At 42.8% G+C, this 15,223-nt stretch overlaps 1 long non-coding RNA gene across 1 annotated transcript in view; it reads right to left on the bottom strand.

The window, feature by feature from the left end:
• The window catches only part of LOC142699102 (uncharacterized), a 14,045-nt gene extending 8,278 nt beyond the window's left edge, over nt 1–5,767 (bottom strand). Inside the window, exons 1-4 of the long non-coding RNA XR_012865991.1 lie at nt 5,691–5,767; nt 4,260–4,387; nt 3,143–3,209; nt 2,892–2,956 (exon numbers count right to left, since the gene is read on the bottom strand). This is a non-coding gene — a long non-coding RNA (uncharacterized LOC142699102). The remainder of the gene's footprint in view (nt 1–2,891; nt 2,957–3,142; nt 3,210–4,259; nt 4,388–5,690) is intronic.
• Between the last annotated feature and the right edge of the window lie 9,456 nt (nt 5,768–15,223).

Here is a 15,223-nt window from a genome sequence, read left to right as displayed (position 1 = left end):
TCTCCATGACTAACCTCGGACTTCCGGCGTCTGCGCAGCTCAATAAAAATGAAAGGAGCGCTGGTCACGGATGCGCACAAGCGCGACCGGCACTCCATTCATTTCTACGGAGCTGCCGACACAGACACCGGAAGTCCGAGGTTTTTGATGGAGAACTTCAGGGGACTTTCAGTTCCCCGAACTCCCTATCAATGCCAGCGATCACACATGTATCCCCTATCCTGTGGAGAGGGGATACATGTCTTTTGTTTAACTCCGCCGTAGTCTTCAGTGGGGTCCTGCTGTAGCAGCCATAGCGGCTGCTAGGGGAGCCTCCGGCCATGGTGGGGGCCAGTGCCGGTGGGCGACACGGGCCCCCTCATGTCCCTCATACATATATATCATACATACATACATACATACATACCACTTGTGCCTGTGTCTACATGTACATATATTATCTCCATAAAATTACAAATTGAAAACACCAAAAATGTGGTTTTAAGCAGGAAATGTACAAAAAAAAAGTAACAATCTATAAAATGCAGGGATTACACACCTAGAAAAATGAGGCGTCCACAAAGCTCCTATTTTCCTGGAAGCAGACAACCTGACGATTGCAGTTGTCTTGACGTGGTCCTGACGGCCGTGTTCACCTTCACTATCACACCTTAGGGTATGTTCACACGAGGGCGTCTGTAACGGCTGAAATTACGGGGATGTTTCAGCCTGAAAACATCCCCGTAATTTCAGCCGTAACGGCATGTGCAGGCGCTTGAGTGCCGCGTCCATTACGGACGTAATTGGCGCTGCTATTCATTGAAGTCAATGAATAACGGCTCAAAATACGGCCAAAGAAGTGACAGGTCACTTCTTTGACACGGGCGTCTATTTACGCGCCGTCATTTGACAGCGGCGCGTAAATTACGCCCGAATTACGTCCGTAATTAGTGCGTGTGAACATACCCTCTGATATAGGATAGAGGAATTTATTTTTAAAAACAAATGCATTAAAATGCACATTTGTGCCTAAAACTCACATACAATCAGCGATTTTGAGAAAATATCATTTACAATGAATAGATCAAGGTGATAAAAGCTTATATATATATATATATATATATATACCACATACATCTACAGCCAGAAAAGTGTGCGCTCTCAAAACACTGAAACAGAAGCCCTACAATATTTGGCCATCATCCATGTATTTGAAAAAAAAAAAATACTCCACACAACAAGCAACTTTTACTGTATGCAGCCAAAATCACACATAGCACATAGCATAATACGTGTATAAAAATACAACTTAGCTCTTATTCACACCAGCGTATTCCACATCCGTGTTAGGCCTTATTCACACGAACGTGTGCATCTTGCAGTTCCGTGTGTCATCAGTGAATGCTGCGTGGCTGCGTGATTTTCACGCATATGCCATCCTTATGACACGCGGTTTTGATGTTTAGAAAAAGAAATGAAGGATGTGCTTTTATTTTTTCCTTCACTTATTTATCTACTGTTGCGCGAGTCACGCGCGACACACGGAAGTGCTTCCATGTGCTGCGCGTGATTTTCACGCACCCACTGACCTCAATGGGTGCGTGATGCGCGAAAAACGGCCAAGCATAGGACATGTCGTGAGTTTTACGCAGCGGACACACGCTGCGTGAAAATCACGGACTGTCTGAACGGCCCCATTGACTAACATAGGTCCGTGCGACGTATCATGGACGTTAAACGCGTTCGTGTGAATAAGGCCTTACGTGTGTTAAAACAACGGACATCACACGGACCTATGCAATTCAATGGGGCCATTCAGAATTAATACTAGGAGTAAGAAAGACAAAGTATTAGGACAAATCCCAATCAATGGAAACATTTTCATGTAGAACAGAGACCAGTCCCCAACATTGTATTTTATAGCTTTAGGTGTATTATATATTATCTCATTTTTATGCTTCTACAATGTGTCTCTTATCAGTGAGTTATTATAATGAGCTTTATTCTTATTATATCACAACAGTAACTATTATGGGGTTTCTGAGGGGGTTCATACAAATATTCACACAGAGACACTTTATTAGGAGTCCTGCCACCCCTCCCCCTACAATGCTGCAGGTAAACATTGCGGACGTCAGAGTGACAGGTGGCATGGATAGGTCCGCTCCCGGCCGCCCGCTTTTATTACTTGTAGTAATGATAACAGTAAGGTAAGCAGTGTCTCCCCTGACTGCTAGCAAAGTTTGGGGTACATGTCTGGGATACATGGCACAAGTGCCCAGCGCTGAGACACCAAGTAGTAGAGATGACTCCTGAACCCTGTACCTTTCCTTCACCACGACATTACAATATACAATATTATATAGTACAAGTCCTCAGCAGTTACATGACATGGAATCAGTGGCTATTACAAGATGTTTGCCCATTTGGCCTAGGTATTTAACCGGTCAGGGGGCTTCTCCCATATGACTTTCTAACATAAATCAGGGGCGGACGTACTATAAGTGAGAACTGTGCAGTTACATTGGGGCCCAGCAGGTCAGGGGGCCCTCTGCCACCCCGAAAGTAACTAGTAGCGTCCTACTGTCTATTAGATTGCATGTAAAGGTTTGGGCTAATGAATTTCTTGTAGGCAATAATGTGTGGCAAGAGCTCTTGGCAGGGTGACCGTGCCTTATATCCCCCAACACTGCTCCACCCCTAATCCCCAATTAACTTTACTGTACCCCTAGTCCCCTCAACCAATTACCTTAAATCTATCTTCAGGCCAAAACCGTTCCCTATTGTTCCCTTACGTGTCCCCCCTAGACTACATGGCACCGCCAGTCATATGGACATCTTCATACTATACAAAGAAACCCATTACCTACACGATCCCTATCCCTATATATAGTAACTAAAGATGGATATACCTCATATAGATGAAATATTACTTCAGAGAGTCCCCCTGGCAGCAGGCAGCCGATCCCAAGGTTTTCTGGAACGAAAAGTTAAAATTGTGATGTGAGCTTAGTATGGGTCATCATATCAACAAATATATGTTCAGCCAAATGACAACATTGGGGAATTTGTTCCCGCAGCCTCTCATGTGTCTCTATAGGAACATTCTGGATGACATCACATTATAGCATTTCTATAGGTTGTTATTTTCTATAATACTTACATATATACGGTGGATCTTCTAGCATGTCGGCTGTCACTGGTGCCGCATATTCACATGTTTTATATGTCTGTAATATACATAATGGGTTTACTGCATATACATAAAATAACCCCATATCTATAATGTATAATAATATATTTACTGTCACACATGTCATTATCTATCACAGGGCGAGTCAGACATTGAACACATTTTGTAATGTAACGTAGACCCAGGGAACATAACTATAGGGGTGAAGAGGTTGTACAGGCCCTGGTGTCCATGACTGGCATAAGGGGGTCACAATCTGAACAAATCCCCAATGCCGCCATCACCTGGAGGAATCCTGATTTTACTTGTCGCCCCCTTGACTGCCCTAGACCACCATACAATGAAAAAACAATTCCCCTTTACTGTCTTAAACCACCAGTGAATTTACACTGAACCCTTTCACAGCCCTAGACCACCAGATAAATATAAAAAACTGTATAGAAACATGACCCTGTGGGATGGGGTGGGTGGGTGAGCCTACTTTACTTGTTGCCCAGGACCCCATCTTACATAAAGCCTGTTGTGTCTGTGGGAGTGCAGATTATATATGGTATATGATAGTTGGCAGGACCTGGTATAGATTTGGCACCAAGGCCCCGGAGCTTATAGTTATGTCTCTATATAAGCCTAAACTTAAGGGAAACTATAGAGAACTGTGGAGTTTCTGATTCTTCTCTCTTTTGTGGTGTCTCTGGACACATATAATGTGGATACATGTAATGAATATTCTGGCCATGCACCGGGTTACCTGGCAATATATAAGTTTGGGTGGCAGCTTAGTCTGGATGCCATAGTTGACCACACCGGGTTTCCCGGCTCTTGGTCTCTGTTCCTAATATATTACAGGTTTGTAGCTTGTCAGTAATAAGCGGTCACTACATTTTGTGTAGGACATTTTTTTCTATTCTTCCATCTACCACCCCCAGCATTGAAGCGAGGAATATTAGGAAGAGCAACCTTGTTTTCTGAGGGACAATGTGAGAAAACTGAAATTGGGCTCTTGGAGAAAATATCCATTATTGCTATAAACCATCCAGCCAGTAAATATGTGAACGTGTGTAGAGATAAAGAAATATTCGGCACTTACCTTGGACTCTCCTACTTTATATGCTGGGCATTAGTTGGGCGCTCTCCTTATTTTTGGAGCAGCCCTCCTACACCTGGACCCGAGGCCATCACAGAGCTCTTCATTGGGCTGTTACTTTTTTATTACTCCTGGAAATGTAAGAAGAAATTGACAACTGGGTGACGTTATTCTCTTTTCTCAATGGCCATGGTCTGATACAATACAATGAGTGCTGACAGTTTCATAATGTTTAGGGACACGTCCTATAGACAAGAGATATTGTATCCCCCATATTCAAACATTCCCAGGCGGAATTATAGAGGAATATAAAAACTCAGAGTGCTAAGAGGAGATGCTCCAGCATTATAATTTTATGGGAAATACAATTATTTACTCGTCATAAGAACAGACAAGTCCAGAACATATGACCAGTATTATATACATAGAAGAGATAATCCATCATCCCTGGGATTGGAGGTTAATTGTAATAAAATATTATAATATAAGATTACACTTCATGGAAAATACAATTTGACAGTTATAGATTTAGACAGCAGTGGATTTGGTATCACTATATAGCAGGTAATGGAGTTGGTCCTCTCTTCTTTGCGGCTGGGTGGTGACAACCTGTGCAGGACTCCGCTCTCCAGAGGAACTACATTGGCAGCAAGCAAAGCGGTGGAGAATTGTCCCAAAGGTCATGGGAAGGGAATGGAGAGGTAAACAAACATCACGCCCGGCTCTCCTCAGTAGCTACATTGGGCCCCATAATGGAGGGCCCAGTTTGATCTTTGCTATGAGGACCCCAGTCTTCTATGTCCGGCTCTATATCCAGGAGTAAGATTATGTGACTGTTTGGTGAACTTCTTGGTGTCAGTAGAATTAGGGTATGTGCACACGACGAGAGGCTTTTACGGCTGAAATGACAGACTGTTTTCAGGAGAAAACAGCTGCCTCGTTTCAGCCGTAAAAGCTCCTCCTCGTATTATGCGAGGCGTCTGTGACGCTCGTAAATCTTGAGCTGTGCTTCATTGAGTTCAATGAAGAACGGCTCAAATTACGTTGCAAAGAAGTGTCCTGCATATAATGTATATAAGTGTCCTGCACTTGTTTGCCGACGACGCGTAAATTACAGGTCGTCTGCACAGTACATCGGCAAACCCATTCAAATGAATGGGCAGATGTTTGCCGACGTATTGTAGCCCTATTTTCAGGCGTATATCAGGCATAATACACCTCGTTTACGCCTGAAAATAGGTCGTGTGAACCCAGCCTAAGGGTGTTCATGATAACTATGACTGCCGCCACGTGTCAGGGATCTATCTGCCTATGTGACATGGAGGAATGGCTTCAGTCATACACAAAGGTGCCGTCTGTTTTCTGACCAGATAATTTGGGACGTGTGTGAGTAATATGCAGGAAAGGTAAATTACAGGAAAGAGAGATCAATACCTGAGCGCTGTATTCAGGACACTGTCCCGGCAGCAGCAGTTCTGGGACTAATCAAGGGATCTGTTCAGACAAGATCTAAGAAAAAGATACAAAACCTCTGATCACAGGATAGATACAAGAATAGTTGTCATGTTACCAGAGGTTACACTTATACATTACACGTATACACTATTTAACATTGACGTCTATAGGTGACAGATGACCAACATATGACATATATCAGAGGTGTCCGTCACCGCCATCCTGTAAGAAACGTGTACAGTATGTTAAAGGAGTTTTCCCATGAGCGACATATTTGACGTAACCACAGGATATGTAATAAACGTCAGATAAATGCGGGTCCCACCTGTACACCAATCTCTAGAATGGGGCCCCCTAAACCCTGTTCTAGCATTTTGTGCTCACACTGACTCCCGGCCACTTACAGATTACATGGTCGGGAGTTACGGAAACAGCGTAGCTCGCTGAACTACGCTGTTGCTCTAACTCCCATAGTAGTGAATGGCAGCTACGGAAGCAGCATAGCATGCGAGCTACGCTGTTTGGGTAACTACTATTCAGTTCTATGGGGCTTTCCCCCTTCATAGTAGGAAATCAGCCGGAACACAAAAAGGTAGAACAGGGTTTAGGGGGCGCCGTTCCAGAGTTGGTTCTCTCTGAGCTGAAATACCGAGCACAGCCACTACCAAATGCATGGAGCTTTCCTGGTAAACAATGAAGATGACATGTGGCTGACCAGGGTGGTGCGGCCCCTTTACTCAGCTGATCATAGGGGTAGTAGGAGTCAGATCTCCACCGATCTGATATTTACTATTAATAATAAAGTTATGGAAAATCCCTTTAAAAGGTAAATAAGACATTTTATACAAAGGACAAAACATACATATAAAATTATAGAGGATCTGACGTCTCTCCTGGCATGTCTGTTCTAGAAAATACTTGAGAATTCACATTTCCATTCACACATTACTGACTGCTGTAATTTTCAGGAAATAATAAATTGTAACTTTAATGGGGAAACAAACAATTCCAAATTGTAATATGTCATATATTGATATCTGCCACATCAGCTATAGCGTTCAGATGGAAAACATGTAACATCCCGACCATCACAGACATCATTAAAAAAGTCAATACAAACTATCAATATGAATATATTTATGCCCGTAGTATACAAAGACATGACCGGTTCTGTAAAGATTGGATGTGCTGGAATAATTCTGTATATGCCGTACCTCTCCCTCTCTAGTGGGAGCTCATACGTTGTCTGTTGTATACATATTATTTTTTCTTTATGATGACCTGTATACGTTCTTCACAACATTTATTTTATTTACCTTTTATTACCCATATTATTTTGAATCCCATTTTCTCAAAATGTTAAAACTTATAGGAATTAACGATTTAATTATTATTTGAGACTATTTACGTCTACCTGCGAGTAGAACTGTTATACACATATATTTTCTGATGTCTCAACTGTTTAATAAAGACATATTGAAACAGAAATCTGAATGTAAAATCCACATGTTCAGTTTTACTTTTGTTCATAGAAACATTTTACTGGAACTTGAAAAAAAAACAAAAAACAACCCCGTCAATCACAGGAAAAAAAAATCCTTCTACAATCATATAGTTGTGGTGAGATGCTGGTTATAAATTACTGCAGCAATGTCCAGTGTGAATCTGGTCTTATATCAGAATTCTAGAGCGTAGATATTTCATGTATCCAGTAACATGTATAATTAATAACACTGATATTATAGCTGATAAATAATAAAATGCTGCATCTTACCTGTCAATCACACAGTCAATCACAGTCCTGGTCAAAATGTTATTCCAAAAATTGTAGAAAAAGCCCAAAAATCGTGATTTGTAGGAAACACACTGATCAAATATCAAGTGCAAAGTGAGTGGAATCCAGCTGCACATAGAACTTAGCGAGTAGTACTGTCTATGACATCATCAGTGACATCATAAGCGGCTGCAGTATCGGTTACATCATCGGTTATCTCCTCCTGCCTGGATAGACTGTCTGTGTATACACTGGATATAGGCGTTACATGGGACTGCTGTTTTATAAACAAGGAAGATACATGCCCACTTGGTCAAAGGCTAAAAAAAATGCCCAGTTGGGCATTTCGATTTATGCTAATAACTTTCTTAAATAGGTCATAACTTGGTCAAAATTGATCGTTTTTCTAAATAAAAAAACACTGCTGTGATCTACATGACAGCGCCGATCACATGTAGAAGACAGGCCACGTAGAATGCGGTGACACAGCCTCTTTAACCCCTTCGCGCTCAGCGACGTACTATTCCATCACGCTAACCAATACGTTCGCGCTCAGCAACGGAATAGTACGTCGCCGGAGTAACGGCCATTTCGGCCGTCCTCCCGACACATACAGGAGCTGTGACAGCTGCTGTCTCGTACAGCAGCTGCCGCAGCTCCTACAGCGGGGACCGATCGCTGTGTCCCCGCTGAATAACCCCTGAAAAGCCGTGTTCAATAGTGATCACAGCTTTTTAGGGGTTAACCTACAATTGCCAGCCTGCTACACGATAGCGGCTGGCGATGGTGACTATGGCAACCGGACACCAAACAATGGCGTCCGGCTCTGCCATCGACGGAAGCCTACTGGGTCCTGACAAAGTCAGGACTCACTATGCTTGCTGTCAGTGAGCAGCTGACAGCTCTAATACACTGCACTACGCATGTAGTGCAGTGTATTAGAATTGCGATCAGGGCCTCCTGCCCTCAAGTCCCCTAGTGGGACGAAGTAATAAAGTTAAAAAAAAGTTAAAAAAAGATGTGTAAAAATAAGAAAATAAAAGATTTAAAAGTAATAAAAGTAAAAATCCCCCCTTTTTCCCTCATCAGTCCTTTATTATTAATAAAAATAGATAAATAAACAAATAAACTATACATAATTGGTATCGCCGCGTCCGTAACGGCCTGAACTACAAAATTATTACATTATTTATCCCGCACGGTGAACGCCGTAAAAGAAAATAATAATAAACCGTACCACAATCACAATTGTTTGGTCACTTCACCTCCCAAAAAATGGAATAAAAAGAGATCAAAAAGTCGCATGTACCGAAAAATGGTACTGATCGAAACTACAGTTCGTTACGCAAAAAACAAGTCCTCGCACGGCTTTCTTGATGGAAAAATAAAAAAGTTCTGGCTCTTAGAATAAGGTAACACAAAAAGTGAATGATTTTTTACAAAAAGTATTTTATTGTGCAAACGCCATAAGACATAAAAAAAAACTATAAACATATGGTATCGCCGTAATCAGAATAAAGTGAATATGTCATTTATAGCGCACGGTGAACGCTGTAAAAAAAATAGAATAAAAAAACAATAGTAGAATTGCTGTTTTTTAGTCACCACGCCACCTAAAAATAGAATAAAAACTGATCAAAAATCCGCATGCACCCCAAGAAAACTACAATGAATTCCTCAAGGGGTCTAGTTTCCAAAATGGGGTCACTTTTGGGGGGTTTCCACTGTTTTGGCACCACAAGACCTCTTCAAACCGGACATGGTGCCTAATAAAAAGGAGGCCTCATAATCCTCTAGGTGCTCCTTTGCTTCGGAGGCCGGTGCTTCAGTCCATTACCACCCGAGGGCCACATGTGGGATATTTCTCAAAACTGCAGAATCTGGGCAATAAATATTGAGTTGCGTTTCTGTGGTAAAACCTTTTGTGTTATAAAAAAATGGTATAAAGAGGATTTTCTGACAAAAAAAAAAATGTAAATTTCACCTCTACTTTGCTCTAAATTCCTGTGAAACACCTAAAGGGTTCATAAACTTTCTAAATGCTGTTGTGAATACTTTGAGGGGTCTAGTTTCTAAAATGGGGTGTTTCATAGGGGTTTCTAATATATAGGCCCCTCAAAGCAACTTCAGAACTGAACTGGAACCTAAAAAAAAAAAAAAAAAATAGGCAATACTTCGCTTCTTACTTTATACTGATAATGAGCCGTGCCCACCCCGAGATGACCCCAGTTTTGACCGTTTGTATAAACGGAGACCCCTATTAGACCATTTCAGTGCCCGGTTTTCCCAAGCATACACCCCCGAGAAGTGAATTTCTATTGATGAGTCCTTGGTAGATTTTAAAGGGAGGGTTCAATTCCGCGAGTACCTGCCGGGTAAGAGTGCAACACATGGCGTGAAGATGTATAAGCTGTGCGAGAGCATCAGGGTATACCTACAAATTTAGGATATATAAAGGGAAGGACACCAGTATTCATCCCCCATAATGCCCCCCCCCCCCCTTACTGAGAGTTAATGCAAAAATTGTGTGGGATTTGGTGCACCCACTGCTGGACCAGGGTCACTACCTCTACCTGGATAATTTTTATACCAGCGTCCCACTCTTCAACTGCCTCGCTTCCAGAAGTCCTGTGGCATGCGGCACTGCTAGAAGAAACCTGAGAGGCCTCCCTAAGACTCTGCAGGGCAAACAAGAAGGGGTGAGCGCAGGGCACAATCTAGCAGCAACATATTGTGTGTCAAGTACAAGACAAGAGAGATGTCACACCAGTACCCATGTACCTGTACGAGGTACCAGTACAGAGACCCCCAAACCAGACTGCATCCTGGACTACAATAGGTAGATGCGAGGGGTGGACTTGTCATATCAAGTCCTGAAGCCCTACAGTGCCATGCGGTGTGGTATAAGAAGCTTGCCGTGCACATCATACTGATGGCATTGTACAATGCGTACATGCTACGTCAATGAACAGGCCTGAGGGGAACTTTTCTGGAATTTCAAGAGGTGGTTATCAAGAACCTAATCTTTAGGGACCAGGAAGGGGGGGGGCACCCAGTACTACTGGAAGCGAGGCCACACGTATCGTACCAGGGAAACACTTTCCAGGAGAAGTTCCCCAAACTGGCAAGAAGGGAAAAAGTCAAAAAAGGTGCAAAGTCTGCTATAAGAGGGGGATAAGGGATGACACAATATATCAATGTGACACGTGTCCCGAAAAAACCAGGGCTCTGTATGAAAGAGTGTTTTAAAATTTATCATACATCCCTTGGTTTATAATTTACCCCAATGTTACTTACCCTGATGCACTCCGCACAGCTTATCCCCCCTTATCTTTCCCCTCTGGGCCCTGCTGCGTGCCTAGGCAGCTGTTACCATCCACATTGAGGGTATTGCCATACCCGTAAGAACCCACATTACAGTTTATGGGGTGTATGTCTCCGGTCAAAATGCTCACTACACCTCTAGATGAATGCCTTAAGGGTTTAGTTTTTAAAACGGGGTCACTTCTTGCGGGTTTCAACTGTACTGGTACCTCAGGGGCTCCTGCATACATGACTTCGCACCAGAAAATGCCCAGTAGGCCAAATGGTGGTCCTTTCGTTCTGAGCCCTCCCATGGGCCCAAATGGCAGTTTATCACCACAAATGGGGTATTGCTGCACTCAGGACAAATTCGGCAACAAAATGTAGTATTTTATTTCTTGTGAAAATAAGAATTTTTGAGCTAAAACAACATATTATTGGAAAAAATATTATTTTTTTTTAATTCCCAGCCCAATTCAAATAAGTTCTGTGAAGAAACTATGGTCTCTAAATGGTCACATTACTCATAAATCAATTCCTTGAGGGGTGTAGTTTCCAAAATGGGGTCACTATTTGGGGATTCCTACTGTTTTGGCACCTCAACACCTTTTCAAACCTGGCATGCTGCCTAAAATATATTCTAATAAAAAAAGAGGCCTCAAAATGCACTAGGTGCTTCTTTGCTTCTAGGGCTTGTGTTTTATTCCACGAGCGCACTAGAGCCACATGTGGGACATTTCTAAAAACTGCAGAATCTGGACAATACATATTTAGTAGTGTTTCTCTGGTAAACTCTGTTTGGATGTTTGTAAACAGAAAAGCACGTGGTGCTTTTCTGTTTTCATTCATCCTTTTCACTGCAGTTGCGCGAATCATGCGCGTCCCACGGAAGTGCTTCCGTGCGACATGCGTGGTTTTCACGCACCCATTGACTTCAATGGGTGCGTGATGTGTGAAAAACGCTCAAAGAACGGACATGTCGTGACTTTTACGCAGTGAAAATCACGCACCTGTCTGCACGGCCCCATAGACCAATATAGGTCCCTGCGACGCGCGTGAAAATCACGTGCGTCGCACGGACGTATAACACGCTCGTGTAAATGAGCCCTCAGAATGATGAAATTGAAGTGAATTACTTTTCAGTTGACCGGTTCACACGCCGTGTATTTGATACGTTTTGTTTTTTTTGCACATTTTACGTGAAAAAAAACACATTAAAAAAACACTTGATTACACTTGATCTTGCGTGTTTGGGGAGATTTGTGTGTGTGTGTGTGGGGGGGGGGGGGTGCTCGCCACTGATTCTTCAAAACAGCTGATAAGCGGCTATGAAGTATCAGCGGTGCCTGTGTACACTCCGCTCTGCCACACACACACACACACACACACAAACGGGAAAAGTCTTAAAGGGGTCGTCCAGGAAAACATGGCGCCGCACCTGTCCTCAGGTCGTGTGTGGTATTACAGCTCTGTCCTATTCACTTCAATGGAGGTGAACTGCAATACCAGACACAACCTGAGGACAGGTGCTGCGCTGTGTCTCCAATCCGGACACCCCTTCTGTCCTGAGATGACCCGACGGGGGAGGCGGGTGTCAGAGCCACCCAGCGCCATCACTGCAGACAGAACCACAACTACGGCATGAGGGCAGGGCTTGTCCTGAGTGCACTGTCTCTTGTTATGGACAGATTTATAGTCACATGAACCCCGTCTGATGAACCGGTAACCTAGGTCCAATCACATGACAGAGGGGGTCACCAAAAACCCTGTGCACCCTCAGCCCGTCCATCCAGCCCTTTCCTGGTTATATCTGCTTCTGGGAAAGCTGGGTGACCACCATTACCCCTCCTACTGGAGTGTTTGGGGATGTGACTAATGAACCTCTCACACTCCAGTAGGAGGGGTAATGGTGGTCACCCAGCTTTCCCAGATCCCTGAACGGTAAATCTCTCTAGTTGTGCTGAGACTGTTTGGGAATGTGACTAATGAACCTCCCAGTCTCAGCAAAACTAGAGAGATTTACCGTTCAGGGCTTTCCCTGTACAGTTGTTTCATGTGTCCTTCATACAGGGGGGGTCCCGTCAGGGGTGGGGGCTGCAGTGCAGCTGGTCTTCATAATGGCACCTGCTATCTCCCTGCAAACAGCTTCTCTGCTGTGTGACTCTGACCTGCGTCTGCGCAGTAGAGAGCCAGAGAGCAGAATCAATAGAACAGCTCCCGTTCATTGACTCCTATGCACTGTAGCTGCCGTATTCCATCTCAGTATGTGTCGTTAATCGACACATACAGAGATGAAAAACAAAATGGCAGCCCCCATAGAGAAGTAAAAGTTAGAAAAAAGTAAAACACAAACACACAAATAAATAAAATTAATTTTAATAACATACTAAAAGCAATATTATATAAAAAAAAAATTGTGACACCTGCCCTTTAAGGCCAAAACTAGGCTGCGTCCTTAAGGGGTTAAGTCATTGAAAACCATTGAAAAAGTGAAATTAAAGTTTCTTGCCGCTGTGTATTTAATGCGTTAAAAGTCAAGTTAAAGATCTCCACATCTGTACATAGAAGGGGACATATTGCAGAACAATTATATCATTAGTGTCACTTATATAAATTGGAATTATGTGTAAAACTGTCACTTCTGTCTGTAAAGTGGTCGTCTCGTCATTACAAGCTCATTTTGAAATAACGTTTTCTCTTTATTCCGGAGACGCTACAGACACTGACCAATAGGTGACTATCTTTATAGACTGTGCGCCATTTATAATATTTGTGTCTTCTTTTAAGCCCCCTCAGACACAAGCCCCCGGTGAGACTTTTACCTCTGTAACCCCTTAAGCCCCCATGACATAACTGTGCACCATGGATTGTCTTACATAAGGCCACCATGATGTACAGTTACGTCATGGTGATTGTGCGGTCACTGGAGGTCATTTTAATTGAAGATGCCGCCACCGATATTGGGAATTATTAGGGATACAAAATCGGTGTAAATGGGTCTTAAAGGAGTATTTCCAGCTTACATATAAAGGACGTGTTCACACCGCTCATCTTCAGGCGTATGTCAGAGCGTAAAATGGTCGTGTTACGCTCCAAAATACACTTGAAATGCGCCTGCAAACCGCTTCCCATTAATATTAATAGGAAATACACCGCACAGCTGATATGAGGTGTATTTTTTTGCTGCTGACTTATTAAACACGTAAAAATATGCTTTATAAAAAAGAAGGGACATGTCCCTTTCGGAAGCATTTTAGAAGCTGATTTTTCCCTTTTCCCATGACACTTTAAAAAACTCTCTGAAAAAACGCCTCAAAATACGCTCAAAAAATGATTGGAATATCAGCTGTAAAAAACGTCCGGATTCAGAGTCTGTCTTCTTTTAATCTCAGCCTCGTATTTTCAGCCTAAAGATCTGCGGTGTGAACCTGCCCTCACATGCACATTTCCTGCAGACCTTACCCAGTCATCGCTACTTGCTTCACCCTAAATTTGTTTTGGGGAGCAGGGGGTTTCCTTTCCCAAATCCCAGACAACCCTTTTTAGGCTGGATTCACGCACAGCGCTTTGCTGCGTTTTTGTGCTTTTCGTTGTGGTGTTTTTAATGCAGTTTCTGTGGTGTTTTTTCTTGCTGTATTAAGTGCGGCAGATGTTACATTAAAGTCTGTAGTAAAATATCAAATGCATTACACACAACTGCGTTCTGGTTTGTGTCGTTTTTGAGGCAATTTTGTGATCAGTGGCAATTTTTCCACACACTCTGGGTATAGCGTTTTTTTCAGGCGTTTTTTCTATAGATTCTATATAGGACTTCAAAAATGGCAGAAAACAAAGCACGTACAAAATTACACCACATAAACACGCCACTAAAAACGCCTTAAAAAAACGCTTGTTTCATTTTAATAACGCTGATGTTTTTAGAAGCGTTTTGGTGCAGTTTAAAATTACAGAAATTTTCTGTGTGTGAAGGAGGCCTTAAAGAGGCTCTGTCACCAGATAAAAAATGCCCTATATCCTACATCATTTTATGGGCGCTGGAATGTAGTTAACAGCAGTGGTTTTTATTTTGAGAAACTATCTTTTTTCAGCAAAGTTATGACCTTTATTACAATTATGCAAATTAGTTTCTTAATGCCTAAGTGGGCGTTTTTTTACTTTTAACCGGGAGGGCGTATTACAATAGAGTGTATGACGCTGACCAATCAGCATCATACACTTCTCTTCATTACACCCAAGCTGGTTTCACTGAACAGCGTGATCTCGCGAGACCATGCTGTGACGTCACTTCCGCCCACAGATCCTTCATCCCTGCGTCTGAAGACTGAACATAGATCGTCTCCAGGCGTATGAGAAGTTACAGTCGTCGGATCTGCAGCAGCAGCAGCGGAGGAGGCAGCATCACACAGTGCAGGTAAACATATAGAACTCCCTAGAG

Source organism: Rhinoderma darwinii, unplaced genomic scaffold, assembly GCF_050947455.1.
Source record: "Rhinoderma darwinii isolate aRhiDar2 unplaced genomic scaffold, aRhiDar2.hap1 Scaffold_129, whole genome shotgun sequence".
NCBI classification, from domain to species: domain Eukaryota; kingdom Metazoa; phylum Chordata; class Amphibia; order Anura; family Rhinodermatidae; genus Rhinoderma; species Rhinoderma darwinii.
The sequence above is the reverse complement of the archived record's forward strand: the minus strand, read 5'-3'. Positions and strand labels throughout refer to the sequence as shown.